General features: G+C 39.3%; 1 protein-coding gene across 8 annotated transcripts in view; it reads right to left on the bottom strand.

Moving 5' to 3' along the window:
• PLPPR1 (phospholipid phosphatase related 1) overlaps nt 1-23,103 on the bottom strand; it is a 335,427-nt gene that overhangs the window by 188,836 nt on the left and 123,488 nt on the right. For 2 of the 8 annotated variants that reach the window (XM_051856161.3, XM_089301291.1), the window contains exon 1: nt 20,383-20,514. The exons of 4 other annotated variants lie outside the window; for them this stretch is intronic. The gene's annotated coding sequence lies outside the window, so the exon portion shown is untranslated. Of the gene's footprint in view, nt 1-12,855; nt 12,913-20,382; nt 20,515-23,103 lie in introns of those variants that run through there. 2 more of the 8 variants (XM_089301265.1, XM_089301294.1) reach the window with 1 other exon arrangement.

Genomic DNA, 23,103 nt, shown 5'->3' with positions numbered 1-23,103 from the left:
AGAAAATGGTGTTCAATTCAGTCATTCATTCAGAACAATTTTGCTTTGATCCACCAGTAAGCCATGTACACTTACCATCTCAGCCATTGATTTCATGCTTAGTCACAGGCAACAATCTATCATCAATGACGGGATGTAGGAAAGCAAGCTCTTAAACTTTTTTTAATCTATGGTTTGCCTTTTGTATTATTTTGTCTCATTGACTCCAAAGTTTTATATAACTCTCGGGTACCTGTGTTATCTTTTCATCTTGATTACAAACTACAGGCGTGATCAGATATATGTTCTTTTGTGTCTCTCACAGCATCCAGCACAGTATTTCAATGTTGGCTAAATGAACACCACATGAGATCTATTTATGATTTTTCCAGGGAGATCTGGGGAAAACATGGCTAAAAGTGTATTGTTAGTACCAATTCCCTGCCCTTTCATCTCATCACTCTCTGGAATAAAGACCAGTTGTGCATCAGATGCATAGTCAGTAAATGCTCACTATATTGGATTGTCATGTCTGCAAAAAGACTCAAATTAATGCATGGTCAATCATGTATATTCATATCAGAAGGAAAAATGATGAAGACAACTAGATACCTAATTTTAGGTCAATGGATTCATCATTGGTCCTTTTGCTAAAATCCCTCAAAAAAAAAAAAAAAAGAATCTTTGATGGATTCCCTTACATAAAGGAGTCAAAGGCATAGGAGTGATGGAAATGGCAAATTTTATATAAATGTTTATTTACTCATTAAATATTCACAACCCTATGACATAAATTCAATTATAAAGGGCATTTTGTAAATGAGAAAATGCTGTACTGAGAGTTTAAGCAGGGTGCCTGGGTTCACACAACTGGTGGTAGAGCTGGGATTTATCCTTTGGTGTCTGCCATTTGTGTATGAGCACTTAGTCACTATGTCTATTTCCTCTTTGGAAAAATGAAGCAAAGGTCATAGCCCACATACCTGGTCATCAGCCATCTGCCCAATGATCACTTTATACTCCAAAGCACTGGTTCTTTTAACATCCACTAAGAATCTAGGGATTGAAATTCCCTGAGATATAGCCCCAAGTTTTTCCTGATTTCAAATGAACAACAGCCACAAATTCCAAACTAGATCTAAAAACTACATTTGGGAGACCTTGCATTCTTTTTCTCTCTCACTGAAACTTCACATGGCATAAGATGCTCAAAACTTCTTCAAGGATGTAATGCTATGTTGTCTTCCAAACTGTAATTAGGTAAGAATACAAATTAGCCCTCCAATGGTAGATATTGGCTGACTGATGATGCCACTTTCTCTAAATACACTTTGGGATGAAGTTAACATCTAATCAAGTGCTCTCAGCAACATGTCCTCCAGTGTGTCTGCACTTTGTTAGTTTGTAACCTACAGAGTAAAGGTTCAGTAAGTTGATTCAAAGTTTGTGTCAGTCTGATGTCACGACAGGGCCACCAGGGTGGCAGAATTTCTTCCCTCTGTCACATTGACTTGATGACAGGAGTAACCATATATAACTTTGTATCCAGATGAAAAAGTACCTGTTCAATGGACGGAGGCATAATTTTTGGAGTCTGACAGATGGGATTGTGCACCCAGGTCATAACTGGAATCGGTTATATAAACTAGATTTATTCCCAGAGACTGGCTGCATTTCAGCCTTATCCTCTGTACTAGGAGGGGTAAATTGTATGGTGTGTTTGGTGTTGAGCATGTGCCAGGTGTTCTGAAATACTTGTTGAATGCATGCATTCTCCTTGCACTTGGCATTTGCTCAATTTTCTACTTCGTCCTTGAGGGTCCAGACACCGCCAGTTAGAAAGAAACTGCTGTACAATTTTAAGAAGAAAGTATTTTCAGAGAACGTTAGTAATCACTTATTAAACATTCTCCTTATTCATGCAGATAAAAAGATTATTACTGAGCTTTGGATAATTCCCAGGACACCTAATTTGTTCACATCTGTCTTCAGAAAAACCTCAAATTTGAATACGAGTTAATTTCTTATGATATTTCTTCCTTGCAGAGGAGCCACCAAACAGTCAATCAGTGAGCAGTATGCAGGCTCCATGTCCTCTGATTGTGATTTATGAGGGAGAAACTCATTTCTGAGATTGGAGGAGAAATGTGGACCATGAAATGGGGTGAGCAAAGAACTCACGGACAAGAAAAACTGAAAAAGCACTACAGGTTCTGCCTGAAGCCTCTAATTCACCGCATTCTCCAAAACACAGAGAAAATCCATCTGGGCAACCAAGAAAATAAAAATCCAGTGTGTAGCATTCAGGGATGGGCTATGCTCACACAGTGGCAGGTCACACCCTGAAGATTTTAGAAGCCCCAGAAAATGCAAGTCAAAAACATTGGTGATACTGAAGTTAGAATGCTCTCAAACTGGTGAATGATTTAGTGAGTCCAGTTCCCTTTAGTTTAGCACATCATGCTAAGAACTTCACTGGCTGGAAAAAGGGGAAGAAACAATGAACACATGCTGTAGGCACAAAATTCCAAGTTCCTCACTAAGTCACTAAAGCGAGTCACAGACTCATCTGCTTTGCCCTTGGGAAACCAGGCACTTTTGTCACTGCTTTGTGAATGAGCCAAACCTGTTTCTACCAAAAGCCTTCATTCAAGGTCACTGTATTAACTACCCTGGGTGCCATCCAAGATCAATTTTCCAACAGAGACAAGGCAGAAGGTGTCCCTGATGTTTGGGGGTGGTGAAAAGCACTTTCAGGCTGTATTTAATCATGCAGACACACCTAGTTTAAAAAAAATCACACTTCCAGTAGACTGCTTGCTCGTCACCCAGTGCATATGATAGAACATGGAATAATTCCATGACATCTTCATTCCAATCCTCTAAGGAAGATATTAGTTTATCCTCATGCCACAATCGTGGATACTGAGGCTCAGAGAAGTTCAATAACGTGCCTCTGATGATTACAAGGCTAGCAAGTATTGAAATTAGAACATAAACTAGGTCCACTGGGCTACAAAGTCAGTGGCCTTTTTATTTTGCCATGCCAGCCCCTCATCCTGTATCTTACTTATATAGGGCAGCCAGGCTATCAATGTTTTGGGAGAAAAAGTATTGAAATATTTACCCTATGAATACTATGAATTAAATACTAAAAATATGGAGTCAGGATAGAAAGGTATGCCATGAGTCATCTTGTCCAAATACCTAACCTCAGATTTTCAGAAAAGGATTTTTGTATTGCTTGAAAAAGATAACAGTATTCCAGGGAGGAAAACTGTCTTAAAGTCTGAGGGGGAAAAATCCCCTTATAAGACACTCTTTTAATAAGTAACTTCTATTTTGAATGCTTCCTGTGAAGAGCCAGAGTCGAGTTCTCTGGGTTTGCCTTAATGAATCTTCATGATAAGTGTGCAAGGCAGACACTATTATTAACAATCCCAGGGCCTAGTGCTGTGGCGCAGTGGGTTATAGCCCTGGCCCAAAGTGCCAGCATCCCATATGGGCTCTGTTTCGTGCCCCAGCTGCTCCACTTCCAATCCAGCTCTCTGCTATGGCCTGGGAAAGCAGTAGACAATGGCCCAAGTGCTCAGGCCCCTGCACCTGCATGGGAGACCTGGAAGAAGTTTAAAATCGGCTCAGCTCTGGCCATTGTGGTCATTTGGGGAGTGAACTAGTGGAATGGAAGACTCTCTCTCTCTCTCTCTCTCGTTCTACCTCCCTATAACTCTTTTAAATAAATAAAATAATTCTTTAAAAGAAATTCCACTCTACAGATAAGGAAATGGAGGTTTAGAGTTGTTGCCTAACTCGTTCAAGGTTAAACAATATACTTTATAACAAGGATACAAAACTAGTTTATAATCTGATTTTCAAGCTGTATGGAGACAGAGACAAATGAAGACAGTGGATCTAATGGCTTCCTACTATTCTTTGACTTGACATCAGAGAATAGAAGCATCAGTTGTACTTATTTGTAGGGGTGTCCAATAACCAAATCCTTTTTTCAATCTAAAGCATATCCAAATGCTTTTCTTCTTCTGATTTCTTGGAGTCAGAATATCTTGGCGTAACTGAGGCAACATGCTAACTATCATATATTGACTCTGCATTGAATAAAAACATTCTTAAAACTTCTATTTGTAGTCAGCTCAATGACCAGAAAATCATACTTGTATTTAACTAGCAATGCAATTAATTTAGGAGCCTCTCACTTGTATCCCTTGTAGGTCAAGGGCAAAAAAATCATGCTGATAAAGTGACATTACCAAAAGCAAAGAGCTTTAATATTATTCACTGAAGGATAAGTGATCTTGAAGGAAATTGAGAGATATTCTTTTTCAAGGACAGTTTTAATAGCTGAAGGGGTACAATGTTTTATATCCAGTCAAGCATCCAGCTTGTCACACTAAAGTAGTTTAAATTTTTTTTTTTAATATTTCAATGGCATTTTGAATACATACTAGAGGTTAGAAGTTGAGTGTTTCTTTTAAAAGATCACATTTGCATCTAACTGAAATTTTCTCCAGTACTATGATTTTTGCATAAATATTTATGGATCCTGATGGCTAATTAGATTACAAGCCTTTTATATAGGAATTTGTCCCATTTTATGTTCTCCATCAAACCTGAGCTTTTTGCTGATATTTGGTGTATGTTAAACAAGCAATCATTTTAATAGCTTTAGAGGCCACATTTTATGTTCTCATATTTGTTATGCATTCTGCATCTCGGAATTTATAATCCTTACTTTTGGACAAAAGTTTTACGACTCAAATTCCATGACAAAATGGATTTCCCATGTGAAAGCTTTCATTTCGTTCAAGGATTAATAATGTGCCAAATTCCCCAAAAGCCAAGAGCAAAATGTACAAATGGGCACTTTACATCAGCCAGGCAGCCATTTATATAGATGTCTTCATGTGGTCCCCATAAGAGCCCTTACAAGTAGAGATTAACAGCCTATTTAATTGTGAAAGAAATTGAGGGCTAAAAAGCATAAGTAATCTACTGAGTATCATGAAGCATCTAAGCAAAAATAGTTCTCAAACCAGGTCCTCAAATGCCAGCCTACTTGTGTAATTAGAGGAAGGCCAGTGTGCAATTACCCAGAGGGAATAAAACCATGCTTTTCTTGTTATACCAATTTCTTCTTCTTTCTTGTTATATCAATAGCAGGCTGAAACTCTCCCCAGGTACGCACTTTAGAAGGTTTTTTTCATCTACACTTTGCACCCTCTCTTCAGGTTCTTACCTATTAAAATAATACTATCACTACCACCAACTTTTTCTTAGTACACTCTGTTCTGGCACCATCATGTCACGATAGGCAAAATCATTTCTCTTTGTGGGAGAATCTTAAACTACAGCTTTAAGGGTCCAGTTGTAAAGCTCTGGGTTCCTGGAAAATTAAATGCAAGGTTAACTATCACTGCAAGGTCTGAAACACAATGGATGCTCATCTTAACCAGCACATCCCCTGTCAATGCTTCCTCATAGATGGTATTCCTTTGTGTTTACTTGTGGAAGTGACCACTCTATCATCCTTGCCTCATTGGGCTCTTTATTCTTTTGCACTGGAGTTATGACCCACCACTGCTTCCCCCTTGTCTATTTTAGCCTTTCTCTTTTGTTCTTATAAATATATCACTTTCTTCATAGAATCTTAAATATATAAAGTGTTATATGGATTGAGTTTAACAGGTCAAATAAAACTACAAAGCTTATCACTCCAGTAAGTCTTCTATCCCACATCTCCTCAATTTCATGCCTCCCATTCTTCAGAAGAAGTCACTTGGGAATATTTTAATTGTCTCCTCAAATACTTAATAGATTCACAATTAAAGGGAAAATACTGTGATTAGCATCATTTTCCAGGGGAAAGTCATTTTGACCCAATCCTCAGAGAAGAAAGACCAAAAGTAATTTATGTTGCCATAGCCTAAACTACCACTGAAATCTTTCACATCAGGACAACTTAAAACAGGTAGAACTTGACTCCAATGCCTATATTTAAATCGCCATAATAACAGAGACCAAACACAAGCATACTAAGGCTTAAGGGTTTTCTGTGTTTGGGTTTTATTTCCATCTTAATTCAATTCCTAAACACCTAGACAAATTCACTGAATCCGGTGCCCCGACTGGGACTAGAACCCGGTGTACCAGCACCGCAAGGTGGAGGATTAGCCTACTGAGCCGTGGAGCCGGCCTTCTATGACATCTCTTTATCTGCCTTTTATATGAAGCACAGAACATTTGCTTAGCCACCCACAATGCACACTCTAAACGCCAGGGAATTCAAATTCCTAGAAGTAGCCTGAAACCAATGTCTAATGGGAGTTGGAATCAAAATGTCCTTGCTCCCCTACCCATTGGGTGATAAAATTGAGTCTGCATTTTATATTGTTTTGCAGACTTTCTCCATGTGTTTAACCTCAGTCACCCATAGTAGTAGCTGGCTTGAGTTTATCCTTAGTTGGCTATTTTCCTTCCCTTTCTCATTATCCCACTCCACTACTGATATTTCCTGTGTTTCTCAAAGAAACTACTTGTACTTGATTTTGTCTCACAGCATGTTTCTAGAGATCCAAACTAAGACAGAGGCTAGCTCCTTCACTTGCATTACGGTCTTCTCACATCTCTCCTCCATTGATCTCTTCTTCCTATGAACCAGTCTATCACTCTATGGTGAAACCTTCTCGTGTACCTTTCCAGCTATCTTCCAAACTCTCCCCTACCCCTTCCTTTTCATCCAATCTAAGGAGAGCTCTGTATGTTGTCATTCTCCCATCTTTATTAATTGTAATTCAGCTTCTTTGGCAATCTCACTAATGAAATTCTTTGCACTAAATGTTAACACATCTTCTAAATGCTGTATCTAATAATTTTTGTGATTTTTTGATAATGCATGATACTACAGAAGCCATCTTCATCAAGTTCCACTTACCTTGACTTGTGTGATACCACTCTTGATTTCCTTCTATATTCTGATTACTCCCTCACTGCCCCCTTTGTTGGATTCTATTCTATTTAAATACTGATGTACCCACGGTCCTCATCTCACACTTTTCTTTTCACCATATATGCTCTTCCTGGGTAAGTGCATTTCTCCTCAAGATTTTAACAACCACAATGTGCTAAAGTGTTCAAATCCATACATCCAGGATGATGACTCTTCTGGGTTTAAACACATACTGCTATCACCCCACTGGACATCTTTGCTGAATGTTCACATGCATTTAAACTACATATATTCAAGACTTAACTCAAAGTTTTAGCTCACAATTCCTAGAATCTGCAACTTACTTAATGAAACCTTGATATGCTCAATTACCTGACCGCTCTGTAAGGGATCATGATCAATCAATTAACATGTCAATTTTACTTTCTAAATATTTCTCAAATATGCTCTCTCCCTTCCATCTGCATTATAACAGAAAAAATCAAGTAAAGTATAAATTGGATTAGATATTTAGACCCTGAATTTCTAAGTTTGTCATTGTAACAGCTCATTATAATTCCTCATTAGTTCCTTCACATGGTGTTCTAACCTCCTATTAGGATTCCTTGTCTCCAGTATTTATTCCACCCACCAATCCACACATCAATACTGCCACCAAATGACATTTCTGTAATGAGTGTCACCAAGTCAATGTCAATCAAGTTCACTACTATGTTAAAAATGCTAACAATACTCAAATCCATATATCCTGTATTGATGACTTCTTATGTTGCAGAGGGACCATTATTATTTTAACCTTGACTATTGCTTGTTATTTAGACTCACATATACTTATATGCAAATACCAGGCAATGGTTCTCCTAAGCTTTGAACATCATCTATTTCCTCTGGAAAGCCTTTACCCTCTCCCTATCTATCTGCTGATATCCCGTTTATTCATTAAAACCTCCTTTGGATATCCCCTTTCTGCATTTCCCTGGCCTACATAATTATTATGTCTTTGGTACTAGGTCTATTCCTTGTATATTTAACTCTTTTGTTCTATCATACAAAATTCTATTTACTTGCTTCTATGGCAGTTTCTAATACTAAGTGGCAAGTGCCTCCACCTACAATATCGAAACTTCTGTTGAAGGCTAGTAGTAATGTACAGTCTATTACTTCCAAGTTTCCAATGTACTTGTTAGTAACTATTATGTTCCAAATTCCCATCTTCCCTGCTAGAGTACACATTCCACAAAGGCAAAGTTCAGTGTCTGTTCACTTTTATAACCCCAATGCCAAATGGGGTTATAAATGTTTGGTAAGTATTTGTTGACTAGATAACTCCTTTTTTTTATTCATCTTCTTACACTAGTTCAACAGTATTAGCCCAGAGTGGGCATCAATATGTTATCTGAATTGAACAGCAAGTCCTCCTATCCACATAGCCTGCAGAAACAAGCAAACAGGCATTTGCTGACAGGAAGTCTTATTTTCTTTGCATGATTTTGTGCATTTCTTATTTTTAGAATATTGTTAAATCATGGAGCTCAAGGTTATAACAAGAGGGGTAAATAGACTGCTTTAGTCATGCAAACTTGAATGGGTTTACAGTAGATACTTTAAGATCCTGAAACCACATTTGCTCTCAGTGTAAAGCGTATACTGGTGAACTAGTGCTCATTTATGGATTCAGCAAAAGGGAATTAGTAGTGTTGAGTGATTAGTTGTCATCCCTTTGTAAACTACGTAAGGTGGTGGTGAATGTCGACAAGCAATACTGCCACACGAAATATACACTGTTCATGGTCAAACATTCATTAGGTGAGAAATCCTGGCAGTTAGCTCATTATTTATCAGTAGCCTGCTCTGCTATTCTGTATGACTGTGGACTATTTAAGGCAATATTCCTTATCTTTCATTTCTGCAATAGCTGGTACCCTCCTCTGCTTAAAGAACTGTAGCATATGTTCCTTTGAAAATACATATAAATATTTGAATCCAAATACATAAAAAGCCTTTGGATATTCCAGCAGGTTTCTTAGGATGACACAGATTTATTTTTTTTTTTTTTTTTTTTTTTTTTTTTTTTTTTTTTTTTGACAGGCAGAGTGGACAGTGAGAGAGAGAGACAGAGAGAGAAAGGTCTTCCTTTGCCGTTGGTTCACCCTCCAATGGCCGCCGCTGCAGCCGGCGCACCGCGCTGATCCGATGGCAGGAGCCAGGATCCAGGTGCTTTTCCTGGTCTCCTATGGGGTGCAGGGCCCAAGCACCTGGGCCATCCTCCACTGCACTCCCTGGCCATAGCAGAGAGCTGGCCTGGAAGAGGGGCAACCGGGACAGAATCCGGCGCCCCGACCGGGACTAGAACCCGGTGTGCCGGCGCCGCAAGGCGGAGGATTAGCCTATTGAGCCACGGCGCCGGCTAGGATGACACAGATTTATATAAATTCTGTTCTACAGTAAATGTTAGCACCTTACACTTAAATATTGTCCTATACTTTTAAAATTGTTTCTCCTTCATTATTACACCTGAGAAGGGTTCCAAAGAATTATACAGCCAACTCATTATGTTGAAAAACACCCTTTACTTTGGTGTTATCTGGTTCATAGAATATTTTCTATTAGCCACACATGGCATTTTCATCGACTTTGACCTTTAGAAACATACCACCAGGAACCAGGACCTTTGCTTAAAGATGTAAAGTTGTTTCAATTTCAAATACTACATTTAAAAAAGATTGTTAAAGAAGGTTTCCTTTTTGGTGTTCAGTCAGTTGTCACCGATCAGGGAGAACATATGGTATTTGTCCCTTTGGGACTGGCTTACTTCACTCAGCATGATGTGTTCCAGATTCCTCCATTTTGTTGCAAATGACTGGATTTCGTTGTTTCTTACTGCGGTATAGTATTCTAAAGAATACATATCCCATAATTTCTTTATCCAGTCTACCGTTGATGGGCATTTAGGTTGGTTCCAGGTCTTGGCTATTGTGAATTGTGCTGCAATAAACATTAGGGTGCAGACCGCTTTTTTGTTTATCAATTTAAACTCCTTTGGGTAAATTCCAAGGAGTGGGATGGCTGGGTCGAACGGTAGGGTTATATTCAGGTTTCTGAGGAATCTCCAGACTGATTTCCATAGTGGCTTGACCAGTTTGCATTCCCACCAACAGTGGGTTAGTGTCCCTTTTTCCCCACATCCTCGCCAGCATCTGTTGTTGGTAGATTTCTGTATGTGAGCCATTCTAACCGGGGTGAGGTGAAACCTCATTGTGCTTTTGATTTGCATTTCCCTGATTGCTAGTGACCTTGAACATTTTTTCATGTGCCTGTTGGCCATTTGGATTTCCTCTTTTGAAAAATGTCTATTGAAGTCCTTGGCCCATCTCTTAAGTGGGTTGTTGGTTTTGTTTTTGTGGAGTTTCTTGATCTCTTTGTAGATTCTGGTTATTAACCCTTTATCTGTTGCATAGTTTGCAAATATTTTTTCCCATTCTGTCGGTTGTCTCTTCACTCTCCTGACTGTTTCTTTTGCAGTACAGAAACTTCTCAATTTGATGCAATCCCAATAGTTGATTTTGGCTTTGACTGTCTGTGCCTCCTGGGTCTTTTCCAGAAATTCTTTGCCTGTGCCAATATCTTGAAGGGTTTCTCCAATGTTCTCTAATAACTTCATGGTGTCAGGACGTAGATTTAGGTCTTTAATCCACGTTGAGTGGATTTTTGTGTAAGGTGTAAGGTAGGGGTCTTGCTTCATGCTTCTGCACGTGGAAATCCAGTTTTCCCAGCACCATTTATTGAATAGACTGTCCTTGCTCCAGGAATTAGTTTTAGATCCTTGATCAAATATAAGTTGGCTATAGATGTTTGGATTGATTTCTGCTAATGGACAACTTAATACATTATCCCTCATAGTATTTTTTTTTGTCTGTTCTACTTAATATGACTGGTTTAATTCTGTAATTATCACACAGTTATTCTTAAGTGTTGAAAATTAACTGAAATGTGATCCCTGTTAAACATAAGAGTGGGAATAAGAGAGGGAAGAGATGTATAATTTGGGGCATGCTCGGGCTGACTTGCCCCAATTGGTAGAGTTGGAAACATACCAGGGGATTCCAATTCAATCCCATCAAGGTGGCATGTGCCAATGCCATCTCACTGTTCCAAGTGATCAATTTCAGTTCACAATTGATCATAATGAAAGGACTAAGAGTCAAAGGGAGCACATAAACAAGTCTAGTATCTGCTAACACTAACCGATGGAATAAATAAAGGGGAGAGTGATCCAACATGGGAAGTGAGATACTCAGCAGACTCATAGAATGGCGGATGTCCTAAATAGCACTCTGGCCTCAGAATCAGCCCTAAAGGCACTCGGATCTGGCTGAAAAGCCCATGAGAGTATTTCAGGCATGGAAAGCCAAGACACTCTGGCAAAAAGATCTCTGTGAGTGAGATCCCAGTGGAAAGAACAGGTCTTCAAAGAGGGAGGTGCCTTTCTCTGAAGGGAGGAGAGAACCTCCACTTTGACTATGACCTTGTCTAAACAAGATAAGAGTCGGAGAACTCAAGGGGCTTCCATAGCCTTGGAAACTCATGACTGGTGCATAGGGAGATTACTGATGCCATAAACAGGAGTGTCAATTTGTAAAGTCAACAACAGGAGTCACTGTGCACTTACTCCTCATGTAGGATCTCTGTCCTTAATGTGCTGTACACTGAGGCTTAATGCTATAACGAGTACTCAAACAGTATATTTCACTTTGTGTTTCTATGGGGGTGCAAACGATTGAAATCTTTACTTAATGTACACTAAACTGATCTTCTGTAAAAAAAAAAAAAAAAGAAATTATCAATTCCCAACTTGACTCTCACTGGGATTAAACATGACAATAGGTCTGATCTGATTTCATCATCATTTAAAAAAATCATCTATTATTTTTCACTTTATGTTTCTGTGTGGGAGCAAACTGTTGAAATCCTTACTTAATGTATACTAAGCCGATCTTCTGTATATTAAGATAATCGAAAATGAATCTTGATGTGAATGGAAGGGGAGAGGGAGTGGGAAAGGGGAGGGTTGTGGGTGGGAGGGACGGTATGGGGGGGGAAGCCATTGTAACCCATGAGTCGTACTTTGGAAATTTATATTCATTAAATAAAAGATAAAAAAAAAAGATTGTTAAAGAAGAAAGTTCTATTTAGGGCTGCTGGTGCCTTGGCTCACTTGGATAGTCCTCCACCTGCAGTGCTGGCACCCTGGGTTCTAGTCCTGGTTGGGGTGCAGGATTCTGTCCCAGTTGCCCCTCTTCCAGTCCAGCTCTCTACTGTGGCCCAGGAGTACAGTGGAGGATGGCCCAAATGCTTTGGCCCTGCACCCGCATGGGAGACCAGGAGAAGCACCTGGCTCCTGGCTTCAGAATGGCGCAGTGTGCCGGCAGTAGTGGCCATTTGGGGAGTGAACCAATGGAAGGAAGACCTTTCTCTCTGTCTGTCTCTCACATCTAACTCTGCCTGTCCAAAAAATAAAAATAAAAAAAGAAAGTTCTATTTAGTTGGAAATGGCAATACTGTCTCATCTATTAAGCACAGAGACCAGAATATGAAATGTGAATGTGCGATGTCTGATGCTCCTCAGCACTCCAGCATGAAGCAGATGACACCAAGAGCCCTGCCCTTAAAGGCCTGTGAAAGGCCCTTTTGTCTGAGTCAATGACACCTAAGGCCACAAGCACATCATAGGAGAAGCAGGCCATATCCCAACAGATCAGCAGGGAGATAGATCTGATGGGCAACTAAAGCCGAGTGGCTCTTTCCATAGTGTACAGCAGAACCTCCTTGTTGACAGACTGCTGGAGGACAGGGTGATGGATGGATAAGGGGCTGTGGGCCCAAGATCATGACTCTGACAAACTGTGACTTACAGGTTTTTCCTGAACACCAGATCAGATTTTTGAGTGTTAAAAATTGGAGTCAGGTGCCTAAGAATAAAAAAAATTAAAAATTCAGTTGGTGAGGAGGTCTTTGAGTCAAGAAGATTCAACCAAAACTGTGGCAAGCTCCAATTTCATTGCTCCCTTTTTTTTTTTAACTTTTATTTAATGAATATAAATTTCCAAAGTACGGCTTATGGATTACAATGGCTTCCCCCCCCATAACGTCCCTCCCACCCGCAATCCTCCCCTTTCCCACTCCCTCTCTCCTTCCATTCACATCAAGATTCATTTTTGTTTCTCTTTATATACAGAAGATCAGTTTAGCATACATTAAGTAAAGATTTCAACAGTTTGCTCCCACACAGAAACATAAAGTGAAAAATACTGTTTGAGTACTAGCTATAGCACGAAATCTCAATGTACAGCACACTAAGGACAAAGATCCTACATGAGGAGTAAGTGCACAGTGACTCCTGTTGTTGACTTAACAAATTGACACTCTTGTTTATGGCCTCAGTAATCACCCTAGGCTCTTGTCATGAGCTGCCAAGGCTATGGAAGCCCCCTGAGTTCACCGACTCTGATCATATTTAGACAAGGCCATGGTCAAAGTGGAAGTTCTCTCCTCCCTTCAGAGAAAGGTACCTCCTTCTTTGATGACCCATTCTTTCCACTGGGATCTCACTCGCGGAAACCATTCTGAGGCCAGAGTGCTGTTTAGGACATCTGCCATTCTATGGGTCTGCTGTGTATCTCACTTTCCATGTTGGATCGTTCTCTCCCTTTTTGATTCTATCAGCTAGTATTTGCAGACACTATTCTTGTTTATGTGATCCCTTTGGTTCTTAGTCCTATCATTATGATCAATTGTGAACAGAAATTGATCACTGGGACTAGTGAGATGGCATTGGTACATGCCACCTTGATGGGATTGAATTGGAATCCCCTGGTATGTTTCTAACTCTACCGTTTGAGGTAAGTCAGCTTGAGCATGTCCCGAATTGCACATCTCTTCCCTCTCTTATTCCCACTCTTATATTTAACAGTGATCACTTTTCAGTTAAGTTTCAGCACTTAAGAAGAATTGTGTATTGATTATAGTATTCAACCAAAAGTATGAAGTAGAACAAACAAACAAAAATACTAAGAGGGATAACATATTAAGCTGCTCATCAACAGTCAGGGTGAGGGCTGATCAAGTCACCGTTTCTCATAGTGTTCATTTCACTTTAACAGGTTTCCTTTTTGGTGCTCAGTTAGTTGTCACCTATCAAGGAGAACAAGTGGTATTTGTCTCTTTGGGATTGGCTTATTTCACTCAGAATAATGTTTTCCAAATTCCTAACAGGGATCACTTTTCAGTTAAAATTTAAACACCTAAGAATAATTGTGTGTTAATTACAGAGTTCAACCAATGGTGCTAGAACAAAAAAAAAAACTAAAATGGATAAAGTATTACATTGTACATCAACCATCAGGACAAGAGCTGATCAAAAGAAAAAAAAAAAAGAAAAGAAAAAAGAAAGGGAGCAATGAAATTGGAGCTTGCCACAGTTTTGGTTGAATCTTCTTGACTCAAAGACCTCCTCACCAACTGAATTTTTCACCTAACATAGTACTGATGAAGTTCTTAAACTCTATAAAGCTTAAAAAAAAAGCTATGGATATCCACTTATGAAACGCAAGGATAATTTAAAAATTTCTTTCCACCAACATTAAATATGGAATATAATGTAACAATATGTGGAAAATTCTGATAAAAAGAACATGTGACTCAAGAATTTCCCAACAACTCAAACTGCTCTCATTTTCTAGCAGCCTATAGTACAAGTCAGGTATGGGGCTCATTGTGGGGAAGGTGTAGCCAGCATCGATCCTAAATAGAATACCACTTGGTTCAAACAGAGGTATCCCCAGATAACTAGAAGATTATGTGGCCTTACAGAATTCTAGAGTTGTCTCATATAAACCCAGGAAGTGTATGAAAAGGTAATGGTTATAAAGTCAAAGACTTTTAAAGGCTGATCTCTTGAGGAACTTTCATTTGCTCATCTTTGTATCCATCCAACAAAAATTTGTTGAATCCTGGTTATATTTAAGTGTGTATGTGTATGTACTTAATTTTGGATAGATGAACTATAGTATTGTATGGTAACTACTTCTTTTAACCATACCTTTGATGAGGGCATTTTCCCAGTATTTGGGAAGCATAGAGGAAACACAGGAAGAATGTGTCAATTGGTCATAATTATGTGAATAAAACTCCAGTAAGAACACATTGTACCAGTACTTATTAGTACTTAACTATTTCTAATAGAAATTTTAAAATGTTTAAAAAAGAGCTTTCAATAAAATGTAGTAGGCGTTAGTGGTGGGAGTAATCATTTGGGGCAGAAGGAAGAGAAGGAGAGTGTGACTGAAATGTTGTTGTTCTTATCTGCCACTTGAGTTACAGGTAGATCTGGAATGAGGATGAAAGGAAAATGATTTCCAAGTGTGTGTTGGGGGGGGGGGGGTTGTGAGAATAAAGGCACAGAAGTGAGAGCAGTTCTGCACATGTCTTAGAATCCAGAATGTTAACAGAGAAGATTCAGAAAGTAAGGAAAGAGGAGTCTCTGGGATGAAGTGCAATGTATAAAGGCCAAACCAAAAAGTCGGAGTTTATTCTGTAGCTGGTGAGTTGCTATGCAATCAGCTTGTAGCAAGACCAACACAGTGTTTGGCAAAGATTAATCCAGTGGAAACATTTAGGATGAATTATTGAGGGATAAAAGGCAAGGTGCTCTTTATAGAGCTAATATGAGGGCTTAGAAACAGGCAGCAGGGGCTTGGCGTGACACAATGCAAGTAGGGAAAGGGAACTGGAGAGAATGCTAGAGATTGATTTCATGGAGGCAAAAACAGTTTGGCAAACAGCTGGAAATTAGGGATGATGCAAAGGGGAGGGAGAATCCAAATCTCAGGTCTGGTTGTGTGGGAGCTCCGGCTTCCTCACTCTATACGGGTTTTTAAGGAGTTGAGCATGAAAGTCATTTCATTGCTGAGGCAACCGAACCCAGGGAAGGGTTTCAAAGAAACAACCAGGAGCACCGAAATTCTTCTAACTAGAATAAAGTCCACAACCAATGAAATACAGGAGTAGAGATTAAGAACAAGAACGAGGTCCAAGAGCAGTAACTATATGAGAGTAAAAGGGAAGCAAGTTGCTAAGAGAGTATGGGAGACCTTATTCACCTCACAGCTACACCCTAGGCATCCTGCACTCCATGCAGACCACCTGGAGCAGAGAGGCAGGTACATGCCAGGCTCACTGCATCTAAGAAGACCCTCTCTATACATCATCCTCAGGAGGAAGGGCCCCCAAATCCAACTTCAGTCATGATCATGCTTTGTAGAGTACTCTGAGTGAGGAAAAAGAGAACACCTTGGATTTGACCACAACAATGGACTTTGAGTTTGGTTTGTTGTTGTTTCTCTAGGTCCTTGAGATCATTTATTTGATACCTTTCCAATTTCTTCATGTAGGAAATCAAACCCAAAATTAGTAGGAAGAAATAATTAAAATTAGAGAAAAAACAAAACTGAAACCAAAAAAGCAATGCAAAAGATCAGTGAAATGAAGAGCTAGTTTTTTGAAAAAATAAACTAAGTTGATACACCATTGGCCCAACTAACAAAAAAAAATGAGAAGACCCAAATCAATAAAATTAGAGATTAAAAAGGAAATGTAACAACAGATAGCACAGGAATAAAAGAAATCAACAGAAATTACTATAATGAGCCATATGCCAAAAAATTGGGGAACCTACAGGAAATGGATAGATTCCTAGATACAAACAATCTACCAAAATTGAGTCCTGAAGACATGGAAAACCTAAACAGAATAATAACCAAGACAGAAATTGAGTCAGTGATAAAGACTTTCCCAAAAAAGACAAGCCCAGAACCAGATGACTTCACTGCTGAATTCCAGACATTTAAAGAACTAATTCCGATTCCTTTCAAACTATTCAAAACAATTGAAAGAGAATCCTTCCAAACCTCTTCTATGAAGCCTGTATCACCTTAATTCCTAAGCCAGAAAAAGATACAGAGGAAGAGAACTACAGACCAATGTCTCTGATGAACATAGATAACAAATCCTCAACAAAATATTAGCTATCAAATCCAACAAAACATCAGAAAGACCATTCACCCAAACCAAGTGTGATTTATCCCTAATATGCAGGGGTGATTCAATATTCACAAATCAATGTGATACATCACGTTAGCAAAAACCAAAAATCATAAGGTTATCTGAATAGATGCAGAGAAAGCATGTGATAAAATATAACATCTTTTCATGATGAAAACCTTAAGAAAATTGGATATAGAAGGAACATTCTTCAAAACAAGACTTTTTATAACAAACCCATGGCCAACATCCTATTGAATGGGGAAAAAACTAGAAGCATCCCTCCTAAGATCTGGAACCAGACAAGGATGACCATTCTTACCATTGCTATTTAATATAGTCCTGGAAGTTTTAGCTAGAGCCATTAGGCGAGACAAAGAAATCAAGGGAATACAAATTGAGAAGGAGGAAGTTAAAGTATCCCTATTTTCAGATGACATAATTTGATATATAATGGATCCAAAAAATTCCACTGAGAGACTATTGGAACTCATAGAAGAGATTGGTAAAGTGGCAGGATATAAAAATCAACACAGAAAAATCAATAGCCTTTGTATACACAATGTCCTGGCTAAGAAAGAAATTTTAAGATCAGTTTCATTTGCACTAACTTCAAAAAGAACTGAATACCTTGGAATAAATTTAACCAATGGTGTCAAAAATCTCTACAAGGAAAATTACAAAAGACTAAAGAAAGAAAAAGACATCAAAAAATGGAAAAGTCTTCCATTTTCATGGATTGGAAGAATCAACATCATCAAAACACCCACACTACCAAAAGCAATTTACAGAGTCAATATGATCCCAATCAAAAAAGCAAGAATATCCTTCACAGAATTAGAAAATATGATGCTAAAATTCATATGGAAATACAAGAGACCTTGAATAGCTAAAGCAATCTTATACAACAAAAACAAAGCTGGAAGCATCACAATACTAGATTGCAAGTCATATTAGAGGGAAGTTATCATCAAAACAGCCTGGTGCTGGTACAGATGTATAGACCAATGGAACAGAACAGAAACTCCAGAAATCAATCCATGCATCTACAACCAAGTTATCATTGACAAAGGAGCCAAAAATCAATCCCTGAAGCAAGGACAGTCTCTTTAACAAATGGTGTTGGGGCAACTGGATCTCCACATGTACAAGTTTGAAACCAGGCCCAAACTTTACACCTCACCCCAAAACCCACTCTAAATGGATCAAAGACCTAAATCTATAACCTCACACCATCAAATTACTAGCAAACACTGGGGAAATCCTGCAAGACACTAGTATAGGTAAAGACGTTTTGAAAAATACCCCCAGAAGCACAGGCAGTCAAATTGACAAATGGGATTACATCAAGCTGAGAAGCTTCTGCACTGCAAAAGAAACAATTAGCAAAGTGACAGGCAACCTACTGAATGGGAGAAGATACTTGCAAATTACCCAACTGATAAAGGGTTAACATTCAGAATCTCTAAAGAGCTGAAGAAATTCAACAACAGAACAATCCTATTAAGAAATGGGCAAAGGATTTGAAATGGCACTTTAAGAGAAATTCAAATAGCCTAAAGATACCTGAGAAAATGCTCAGGATCACTAGCCATCAGGGAAATGTGATTCATAAAACCATGGTGAGGTTTCATCTCACTCCAGTTAGAATGGCTCTCATACTGAAATCAACAAATGACACATGGTGGAGAGGATTTGGGGGAAAAAAGGTATCCTGGTCCACTCTTGGTGGGAATGTAGACTGGTGCAGTCACTGTGGAAGATAGTATGGAGATAGCCCAGAAATCTAAATATACACCTACCTGCCATATGATCCAGCAATCCCACTCATCGGAATTTACTCAAACCAAAAGAAGTCAGTATATGAAAGAGTGATTTGTACCCTCATGTTCATTGCAGCATAATTTACAATAACTAAGATATGAAACCAACCCAGATGTCCATCACCTGTTGATTGGATAAAGAAATTATGGTATATTTATACACAATGGAATACTACTAAGCTGTAAAAAAAAAATGAAATCCTGTCTTAAATGAAATCCTGTCTTTTGCACAAGATGGATGCAACTTTAAACCATTATACTTAGTGAAATAAGCCAGTTGCAAAAAGATAGAGATTACATATTTTCCCTGATCTTAACTAATAGAGTGCCTGAAATGCAATGTATTGGAGTGAAATAGACATTTTGAGATTCAATGATTATTTACAGCCATTGTATCTTCTGTTGAGGAACAGTGATTTTTTGTTTTTTCTTCATACTATTTGTTGAACTCAGTGTATGATTAACTACATGAACATTAAGTAAACTGAAAATAGATCTTTGTAAAAATTAAGAGTGGAAATGTCGCCGGCGCCGCGGCTCACTAGGCTAATCCTCCGCCTAGCGGCGCCGGCACACCGGGTTCTAGTCCCGGTCGGGGCGCCGGATTCTGTCCCGGTTGCCCCTCTTCCAGGCCAGCCCTCTGCTGTGGCCAGGGAGTGCAGTGGAGGATGGCCCAGGTGCTTGGGCCCTGCACCCCATGGGAGACCAGGAAAAGCACCTGGCTCCTGGCTCCTGCCATCGGATCAGCGCGGTGCGCCGGCCGCAGCGCGCCGGCCACGGCGGCCATTGGAGGGTGAACCAACGGCAAAAAGGAAGACCTTTCTCTCTGTCTCTCTCTCTCTCACTGTCCACTCTGCCTGTCCAAAAAAAAAAAAAAAATTAAGAGTGGAAATGTGAGAGGGAGGAGAAACAAGGGTTGGAACATGGACAAGAGGGAAGTTAGGGGGCAAAAGTGTCACTATATAACTTAAAATTTAAAAAAAGTTAAAAAAAATGGACGTTGGGGTCAAAATGTTAGTTTAAATTCCATTTCTTCTAGTCTGAGTTACATTCAGCAAGTGACTTACCTTAACTGAGCCAGCCTTTATATTAATATTGCAGTGGGATCTTGTGGGATGTCACAAGATAATAAGAGTAAAACCAATACGAAAGAGCCCAAGACACATGAACAATCGGCAAATGGGTGCCTGGAGCCTATCACACACATTCCCCATGTACTTGCTACACTCTGCTGGATTCCTACAAAGTCTCTTCCAATTCCTAAGCTACCTCTTCTCCCTCCTTCATGGATATCCTCTCTCCTTTGTCTCTGGAATTCCCTTCTCTTTGTCCTGTTTCTGGGTCTCTTTTCCTCCTTCTAAAACCTGCTTTCCATTCTTCTTAGTTGGTGAGAGTCTGTCTCTTCTATGCTTTTGTTATTCTGCTCTTCCCTCTTAAGAAGCTAAGGACTCAGAAAGGCATTTTGTACCAATATACCCATGGTCTTTTCAATATCCAATGCAATTCAAAATATCCTACCTTTAGATCATAAAGAAACAGGCACCTTCATGGTTCCCAAAATGACCACTTTTCTCAATCTCATCCGAACACAGAAAGCTGTGTTAATTCCCACAGAAAGCCCTTACTGTGGATGAATACAAGAGGTCCTTTAGAGACTACAAATGTGCAGACTTTGGAAATATACTAGACCGCTATGCTCTGCTCTGAGCCACAGACAGAAACATGTGAGTAAAATTCACATGAAGCTATGCACCCCTAATAGGTGATTTCAAGCACAGCACCTCTTGTGTGGGGGTGAGGATGGAAGTCAATCTCAGCCCACACATGCAGCTACTATTTAGTTACAAAGTCATCAGGTGGTTGAGCTGTGACCCCACTGCATCAGAAAAAATGACATTTTCCTGACAACATGGTCTTAACAGAACTTAGTCTTTTTTTTTTTATTAAACAACACAAATCAGAGACAGAAATGGCTTAAACTTCTTAATGCCTTGCAGAATCAATCAGAACCAGGCTTGAAATTGCAAAATATCAATATCACTTTGTGAAGTACAGCTGTCTCTTTCACATGTAAATGCAGTATGTTTCTGGTGGCATCTTGAGTTTCTTAGAGGCAGGACTTTCCCACTGATATGGTCTGCTAACACAGCAACAGTCTCTGCTGGGGGGGGGAGCAGGGGGAGCATTCTGCTAATTGCTACTTGAGTCTCCGCAGAGAGTAAGGAAATTCTTTCCACGTGAAAAAATGGAACCTGTTTCATGCATGGAATCTGTTCAGCCATTTTGCTCAGCTGTATCTTCAATGATGAAGCTTTCCTGGTTTCCAAAATAACCAGGCAATTCAACAGAAGGGTAGGATTTTGAAACATTGTCTCCATCTTTTCTGCATAGTTATAGATATCTTCTCTTAATATGGACTGGCTAGTAGTTGGTGGGGTCTTCTGGGGACTCTATTCTGTCTACCCCATTGGCTCAGGTCCAGTCAAGCTTGATATTGGTATATTATCAGGTATTTTCATTACTCTTTCATTCAAGCCTCTGCTTTGAGGGGACCTCCCAAAATCTCTCTAATCACTCATTTATTGAGCAAACATTTGAAAACTTGTTATAAGTATGTGCCTGGCCCTGTGCTGATGGCTAGGGTGCAGAGATGAATACACTGGACATCCTCAAAGTAAGAGATACATGAGGGATTTTAGAAAAGTTCATAGAAAATGTATACTACAAAAAAAAAAAAAAAAAAAAAAAACTACCCATGATTTTTTTTTTTTTTTTTTTTTTTTTTTTTTTTTGCCTTCCATCAGTGACTCGGAGGGCAAATTGGAAATAGGGGCACTTAGTTTATGATTTAACAAGAGGTAACAAATTGTTCCTCAAGGCACTAGTTCTCAAATGTGGTCCCTGGATCATCAGCATCAACTGAGAACTTTTTAGGAAAACAGATTCTCACACCCCATCTGTATTAGTTTGCTTGTGCCACTACAATAAAACACCACACACTGGGTGGCTTGAACAAACATTTATTTTCTCACAGTTGTAGAGTCTAGGAATCTAAGGTCAAGAGAGCCACAGTGTTTGTTTTTTTCTGAGGCCTCTTTCCTGGGCTTGTAGATGGTTGTCTCTCAGTTTGTATGTGTCTCTTTGTATCCTAACCTCCTCTTTTTATAAAGACATCCAGGGTTGGGTTATGGTTCACCCCAAATGTCCTATTTTAACTTAATTACTTCTAAAGACCCTACCTCCAAATACAGTTACATTCTGAGGTATTGAGAGTTAGGGCTTCAACATACGAATTACAGGAGAGACATGAGTCAGTCTACAATAGTGTCCCAGATTACTTGAAAAAGAAACTAGGTTAGGGATGCTGAAGAAGGGGCTATGAATCTGTCTCATAAACTAAAGTTTGAGAGCCACTGCTATATGCAAACAGAGCATTAGAAATTTCTCGTCAGCACAATAAGACATACCACATGTGCTTTACAAAGACCATGTAGTCTCAACACGGACTCACAGACAGGTGAGAACTAGAGGTAAAGGGATCACAGATCAGGCTTTTGCAGTGACCCAAATAAGAAATGATGAGAAAATGAAGAAAGTCACCCATCTACATTCTCCAGGTCTCTTTCAAGTAGGCAAGTTACAGAAGGAAAAAATAATCACTCAGTTGAGATCTCTGGTCTCAGGATTAACTGATGAACACATAGCTCACTGATTACTTCACTACCATCAGGCCATCCTACTATACCCCTACTCTCCCAGGTTTATTTTTCCCAAGGGTACTTGATTCTGGTAATAGTATTTATCACATATTATACCTTGGTTACACTCTCCTTTCACTGCAATGTGAACTTCTTAAAGATAGGGTCTCATCTGTCCTTTTCTTCCCTGAGCCTTTAATGACAAAACAAAAAGAAAAAACTACTATAAGAAGGAATTAAGGCAGGAACAATGGAAAATGAGAAGGCACATTGAAGAAATAAATTCTTAGGGGAGAATAGGAAGAATTCTAGGGCTATTCCTGGATTGTTACCTAGGAGACTGCCCCCATTTAAAATGGAAAATATGGGAAAAGAGCTATCTGAGGTAGGGGAAAGGTAGAGGGGCAGCTATTCTGGCCACACAGCCTGCTGGGTCAAAGAGAATAGTGGAACACAGAGCAAGTTCTGCTAGGAGGGTAGGAGTTCCTCTGGTCCCTGAGGAAAGCAAAGAAGAATAAAGCCAAGTGCAAACAAGGACATG

The sequence above is a fragment of the Oryctolagus cuniculus genome, chromosome 1 (assembly GCF_051225735.1).
Source record: "Oryctolagus cuniculus isolate XC-2025 breed Fujian yellow rabbit chromosome 1, ASM5122573v1, whole genome shotgun sequence".
NCBI lineage: Eukaryota > Metazoa > Chordata > Mammalia > Lagomorpha > Leporidae > Oryctolagus > Oryctolagus cuniculus.
Note: the sequence above shows the minus strand (reverse complement) of the source record. Positions and strands in the feature narration are given on the sequence as shown.